This window comes from Pseudonaja textilis, chromosome Z (assembly GCF_049901715.1).
Source record: "Pseudonaja textilis isolate UNSWEBS1 chromosome Z, rPseTex1.2, whole genome shotgun sequence".
Lineage (NCBI taxonomy): Eukaryota > Metazoa > Chordata > Lepidosauria > Squamata > Elapidae > Pseudonaja > Pseudonaja textilis.
Window position 1 is genome coordinate 122836372 of NC_142008.1, and position 6898 is coordinate 122843269.

Sequence of the window (6898 nt, forward strand, 5' to 3'; positions counted from 1 at the left end):
AAATGTTTGGTAGTGCTACAGGTATGTTGATTAGGAAAAATGAATACAGATGTATTTTTTTTTGTTTTGTTTTATGGAGGTGGTGCCTGAAAGCCCAAGTGATCAAATCAAATATTTTTATTGCAGTCTTTTTTATGCTTCATTGCAGCCTTTACAATCAAAAAGAGTACTGCACAAAAGAGAAATACAGATAAGTTCTCAATTTACAACAGTTCATTTAGTGACCATTCAAAGTGACAACAGCACTGAAAAAAAAAGACTTACAACCATTTTTCTCATGACTATTGTGGCATCCCCGTGGTCATGTGATCTAAATTCAGACGCCGAGCCACTGACTCATATTTATGACAGACACAGTCTCAAGGGGGTCACATGATCCCCTTTTGCGACCGCCTGACAAGCCAAGTCATCGGGGAAGCCAGATTCGCTTAAAAAATGTGTTACTAACTTAATATCTGCAGTAATTCACTTAATGACTGTGACAAGAAAGGTCTTCATATTTGGCCTGTTAGTTTCAAGCCTCAGAACTGCATTGAGGATGCATTTTGGGGTACTGAACAACAACCTAAAAAAATTTGATTGAATGGCTTTCATTGGAAGAAATATCCTTCTGGTTCAGCGGGGAGGAAGGCACTGGAGACAATTGGAGGCTGTTTGGAAAGAGGGTCCATTTATTGATGAACAGAACCACATATTTGTAGTTCTGGTGCATCTGAACACAGGGAGTTGAGTGTGGGAGGTATTTATATCTTCTCTTGGGCTTTGCACGTGAGCTCACTGTTCCTGTGCAAGAGCATGTGTTCTATTGGCTGTTGTCAGAATCTCATGGGGCTATGTACAAATCCTATGAGCTTGCCTGAGCTAAGTTTGGTTGAAGTTTGGCTGATGCAATGAAGGGGCTTGTTGGGCAATTCCTATTGGCTGAGGGCTAATCCTACCCTTGTTGGATCTTGCATGAGGGTATTTGCTTATGAACAGAGCTATCTCACTCTTTGTCACTTAAGTGCTGATATCTGCTGTAGGCTATGAAGGAAAGTGGGGGCTGCTTTCTGTCTCCAAAAGCATGTTTCTCCCTTTAGGGAAATATAATATTCTGCCTTTTTAATATTTCCTAAAATATTTCATTCTTCTAGGAGAGGGATGGATGCTAACTCTCTACACTTTCAAGTCATCAAAATTTCATTAGCCCCCAGATTCATGTATGGGCCAAGCCATCTGCCATGAATGCTGAGAAGCTTGCATGATGTAGCAGGCAGCATAGAACAGTTGCAAGTGGGGAACAAGGAGGTGAATTTCTGTGCCTTGGTAAATCTTTAACTAAAGAAGGGGAGATGGATGGAGGAGGAGGAGGAGGAGGAGAGAAAGAAGAAGAAATCAGAAGAGGAGGAGGAGAAGAAGAAAGGAGAAAAAAAGAAGAAAAGAGGAAGAGGGAGGAGGAAGAAGAAAGGGAAAGGAGAAGAAAGAAGAAAGGGGAGGAAGAGGGGAGGGGATGAAAAAGAAAGAAGAAGAAGAGGGGGAGAAAAAGGAGAGGAAAGAAGAAAGAAGAGGAGGAGGAGGAGAAGAAAGAAGAAAAGAGAAAAAAGAAGACAAGAGGAAGAAGAAAGGAGAAGAAAGAAGAGGAGGAGAGGAAGCAGAAGAAAGAAGAAAAGAAAAAGAGGAAGGAAGAAGAAAGGAAAAGAGGAGAAGGAGAGGAGGAAAAAGAAAGAACAGCAGTGCAGCAGCAGGAGAAGGAGGAGGAGAATGCTTGAATGACTTATAAAGTCATAAGGGCAGGATAAAAATCTAATAAATAAATAAAGTGGGAAGCATGTTGGTTTGAACTAATGCAGTGGTTCCCAAACTTTTTCAGTCCACTGCCCCCTTGGTGCTACAAACTCATCCTCAATGCCCCCCACCCAGGGGCGGGATTCAAATTTCTGTGGGTGTGGTCTAATTTGAGGGTGTGGTCATGGCTTGCTGGTCACGTGACTGGCGACGGAGCTTGCTGGTCATGTGACTGGGTGGTGTGGTGTGGTGACTGGCAAACCAAATACAAGTGGTCCTCACTTAATGGCCGGTTGCTTAGCAAGTGTTCTAATTTATGACTGGCTTCCCCAGAACTACTTGACCTGTTTTTGGAGTTTTGCCAGCCATGCACACACATATATACATACTCTCTTCCAACCCTGCTGGAGCAGGTCATTGGACTAGAATCGGCAAAGCATCTCTGATTAGATTCTAGTAGTGAATAAAATCTAATCAGAGATGCTTTGCTGATTCTTGCTGATTTGTTTTATTTGTATTTCTTTATTTTATGTTGCTGAATTGCATTGACATGTGTGTTCCTTCTGGTGCACAACCCAGAAGCTTTTGTGATTCTTTGCAGCAAAAATTACTGACCTCTGGCTTTGCTCCACTTTTCAAACGTGCTGGCACAGCCACGTTCTAGGTGCTGGCCCCACAGGTCCACCCCATTGAGCCAGCTGCATTGGAGGGACCTGCCCCAAGCAAGTCCGAGTGGAGCAGTGCACCAAATCAATGGGGTGAGCCTGGGAGAGGGAAAGAGAGAGAGAGAAAAGAAAGAGAGAAAGAGAGAAGGAAGAGAAAAGAGAAAGAAAGAAAAAGGGACAAAGAAAGGGGTGATGGAGGGATAGAGGGGGGAGAGGGAGAGAGAGAGAGACCTGATGCATCAGATTGAAATGAGGCCTAGTTTAGAGGCCCTTTTCCACATTGAAACATCTTTGCCAGCATCTTTGCCAGCATATTGAAACATCTTTGGCATCTATTAATTAAAGGTTTTGTGGACGAAACATGGCCAAGACTATCAGGAAGCTCTCACATTTTGTTGAGACTTTAAACAGGATCCATTGGACCAGATCTCCACCCTAAAAAATTACTTTTCCCCAATGAATTATAGTGCCAATTCTGAAGAAGGCAAAACCAAAATGTACTGGTAAATTACGAGAACACACACACATACACACACACTCCCTTCTAACCCTGCTGGAGCAGGTGACTGGACTAGAATAGATATCTCATTATCTTTCTCCTCCCTTCCTCCCTCCCTCCTTATTTCTTTTTCTTTCTGCCCCTTTCTTCCATCCCCCCTTTCTTTGTACCTTTTTCTTTCTCTCCCTTTTCTCTATCTCTTCTTCCTTCTTTCGTTCTCTCTCTTTCTCTTTCCTCTCTCAGGCTCACCCCATTGACTTCGTGCACCGCACCATTCAGACTTGCTTGGGCAGGGGCATCTGGTGCAAGGGGCTCAATGGGGTGAACCTCATGGCCATGCCCCGAACGCGGCAGCTGGCTTTGCTCTCCTTTCCCAATGCTGCGTTCAAGGTGAGGCCCCACAGGATCACCCTGTTGAACCTTTTGCACTGGAGTGTGCAAGTCAATGAGGTGATCCTGGGGGCCTCGCCCCGAACACGGCAGCGGCGGGATGTTTGAAAAGGAGAGCAAAGCCACTCTGGTTTTGCTCTCCTTTCCCAAAGCTGAGTTTGGGGTGAGGCCCTGCAGGATCACCCCATTGAGCTCCTTGCACCAGAGTGTGGGGGATTTTTTTCTCACCCCTGAATTGTGCCCTGCTGCTCACCTCCAGCGCCCCCTGCTGCCTCTTAGTGCCCCCTGCCATCCCCCTTGCCTCTCAGTGCCCCCCTAAGGCATCCCACCCTCCCCAGGGGGCGGTACCACCCACTTTGGGAATCACTGAACTAATGCTTGATAAGAGAAGCTAAATGTCAAAGTGTACATTGGGTGTGTCAAGAAAACAAAGCAGGACATTGTTTGCAAGGGGACTGGGATATCTATATATAATATAGGAAATCTGTGGGGATGATCAAGGGACGTAAATGAGGGTGGGCTGAATCCAAAGCGAGTGACCAATTTGGAAGAGGTTATGGTGACATGGTTTATGTAAATACAGAGCAGGGTTTCTCAGCTTGGGGCAGGGATGCTGGCTGGAGAATTCTGGGAGTTGAAGTCCACCCGTCTTAAAGGTCCTAAGGTTGAGAAACACTGATATGGAGAGTATAAATGAGGACTGAATTGCACAACAAATATTTGAAGGCAAAGTGAATTGTGTTTATTATGGATTGTAATTCACAAGGGTTTATGACACGTTCAAGAGCTGGGTTTGTCGGTGGTGATAAGCAAATTACTTATCAGAAATTACTAGATAAGCTGAGCACTTGAGAGCCAAACTTGGAAGAGACTTATTCTGGTTTACCTCCCAGATTAACTGAATCCAGTTAATCTAAGTTATATATGAGTTGGGGCTTCTAGCGAGAACCCCAGAAGTTGCTAAATGACAAGTAGTCCTTGACTTACATATACAATTGAGCCACTCGTTTCTGTTGCTAAGTGAGACATTTGTTAAGTGAATTTTCCCCCGCCTTTCATTGTTAAGTGAATCACTGTGGTTGTTAAGTGAGTAACACAGTTGTGAAGTGAATCTGGATCTCCCATTGACTTTGCTTGTCAGAACATTGCAAAGGGGAGTCACGTGACCCCGGGACACTGCAACCGTCATAAATACGACTCAGTTGCCAAGCGTCTGAATTTTTGATCATGGGAATGGCGCAAGGCTCCTAAAGTGTGAGAAACGGTCATAAGTTACTTTTTCAGTGCTGTTATAACTTCGAATGGTCACTAAGCAAACTAAATGAGGCCTATCTGTAGAACTCCCAATGGTTCCAGCAGGTATGGCCAATGATGAGGAATTCTGGGAAATGGAGTTCAGTAGCTCTTTCAGGTTGCCATTTTGCTTGCTTTATGTACATTGTAATAGAATAGAATAGAGCTGGAAGGGACTTTGGAGGTCTTCTAGTCAGCCCCCTGCTCAAGCAGGAGAACTTATACCAGGAGTGTCAAACTCAAGACCTGTATGCGGATTCAGCCCATGGGGTGCTTCAATCCGGCCTGCAAAAAGCGTGTGATCCTCCCAAGCTCCGTTTTTGCTGGCAGATGGTTGCAGGAGGTGTTGCAGATGAAAACGCAGCTTGGGAGAACGCTCGGGCTGCCACAGGCTCCCCCCTAATGCAAATGACATCAAGTTGGCCACACCCTCTCTGGTCCCCTGAGGTAAAACACAACCCTGATGCGGCCCTCGATGAAATTGAGTTTTGATACCCTTGCCCTATACCATTTCACATATTCAGATAATACTATCTGTACAACTTTTTTCTTCTTCTATTTATAGCCTGTACAACTTTTTTTTCCTTCTTCTACGCAGAAGTAGCCCTCCCGAGCTCCTTTTTTGCTGGCAGAGGGTTGCAGGAGGCCATCGCAGACAAAAATGAAGCTCAGGAGTCTGTTTTCTCTGGCAGAGTGCTCGGGCCACCACAGGTGCCCCTGACACAAGTGACATCGAGGTGGCCACGCCCACCCTGGCCACACCCACTATGGTCCCCTGAGGTAAAACATAACCCTGATGTGGCCCTCAATGAAATTGAGTTTTGACACCCTTGCCCTATACCATTTCAGATAATACTATCTGTACAACGTTTTTCTTCTTCTATTTATAGCCTGCCCTTGATCTATCGATTTGTGTGGTGGTTGCCAAGTCTTGCTTTGCACATTGATTTCCAGAGGGAACTCGCAGGATGCAAGTAGTCCTCGACTTACGATCACAACGGAAGCCAAAATTTCCATTGTTAAGCGAGACACTGGTTCAGTGAGGTTTTGCATGTCCCCACTCTCCCCTGCACACATGTCCCCATGCCCCCCACACATGTGTCACCCCACTGTGCTCTCTTTGGGGCCTAATAGGCCTCCCTATAGCCTCCTGGGAGCAAAACCGGGGTACAAGGGGGTGCAGTGTGCCACACCTCATCTGCACTGCCCCTACCCCTGGGCATGCACAGCAGAGACCCAAAAATCAACTTGGTGGGAGGCGGGAGGCATGCATGCATGCGCGGTGGAGCTGAGCTGGGGTGACAATTCACATGCCCACAGAGAGGGCACACGTGCCATAGGTTCGCCATCATGGATATGGGCTTTCCTTTCTGAGCTGGGGGTTGGACTAGAAGACCCCCAAGGTCCTTCCCAACTCTGCTTTTCTGTTATTCTGTTCATTTATAGTTTGCCTTTCCTGCTGGTAGCCTGTTTAATGTTCCTTTCTCTGATTTTTCTTCCCAACAACAACCCTGTGAGGAAGCTCGTGGAGAGGCAACAACTGACCCAAAGTCGGTGTTTTAGAGCTGAGACGAGTCTTGCAGAGCTGGCTGTCTTATTCTCATTTTTTTAAAGCCTGCAAATGAAAAGGAATTGATCCTATGGAGAAAGTATGCTGGATCTCCTGTCCCGTGCCCAATGGACACCCCCCCACACACACCCAATGATCAGGGAGGGATTTGGGTCTTCTTCAGGTGGTGGGGTGGGGGCTGATGCTCATCCTTCTCCGTCTCTGGTTGGTTGGTCCTTTTGCAAAAGAGAAATGGAGGAGGAAGAAAGATGACAGGAAAAAAAGGAGGATAGGGAGATATGCAGAATGCAGGGAGAAAGAAGGGGAGAAATGCTTGATAAGGAGACAGTAGCTGCCTTGGCTCATTCTGCTAACCATCTCAAATAAGCCACACTTCGTTTTAATCAGGTTTGCTGAGTAGGAGGTGGTGGATGCCTGGTGTTCCCTCCGAAAATTCCCAAGCAAAGCAACCTAAAACTAAGGAGAAATTTCCTAACCGTGAGAATAATTAACCAGTGGAATGGTTTGACACCTTAAGTTCTGAGTGCTCCATCACTGGAGGCTTTTAAGAAGAGACTGGACAGCCACTTGCCAGAAATGGCATAGGCAGGGTCTCCTGCTTGTGCCAGGGATTGGACTAGAAGACCTCCAAGGTCCCTTCTGGTGGTGGTGGTGGGGTGTGATGATGATGATGATAAGGATATCACGATTTATCTGAAATGGTATAGCCTTTCCTGC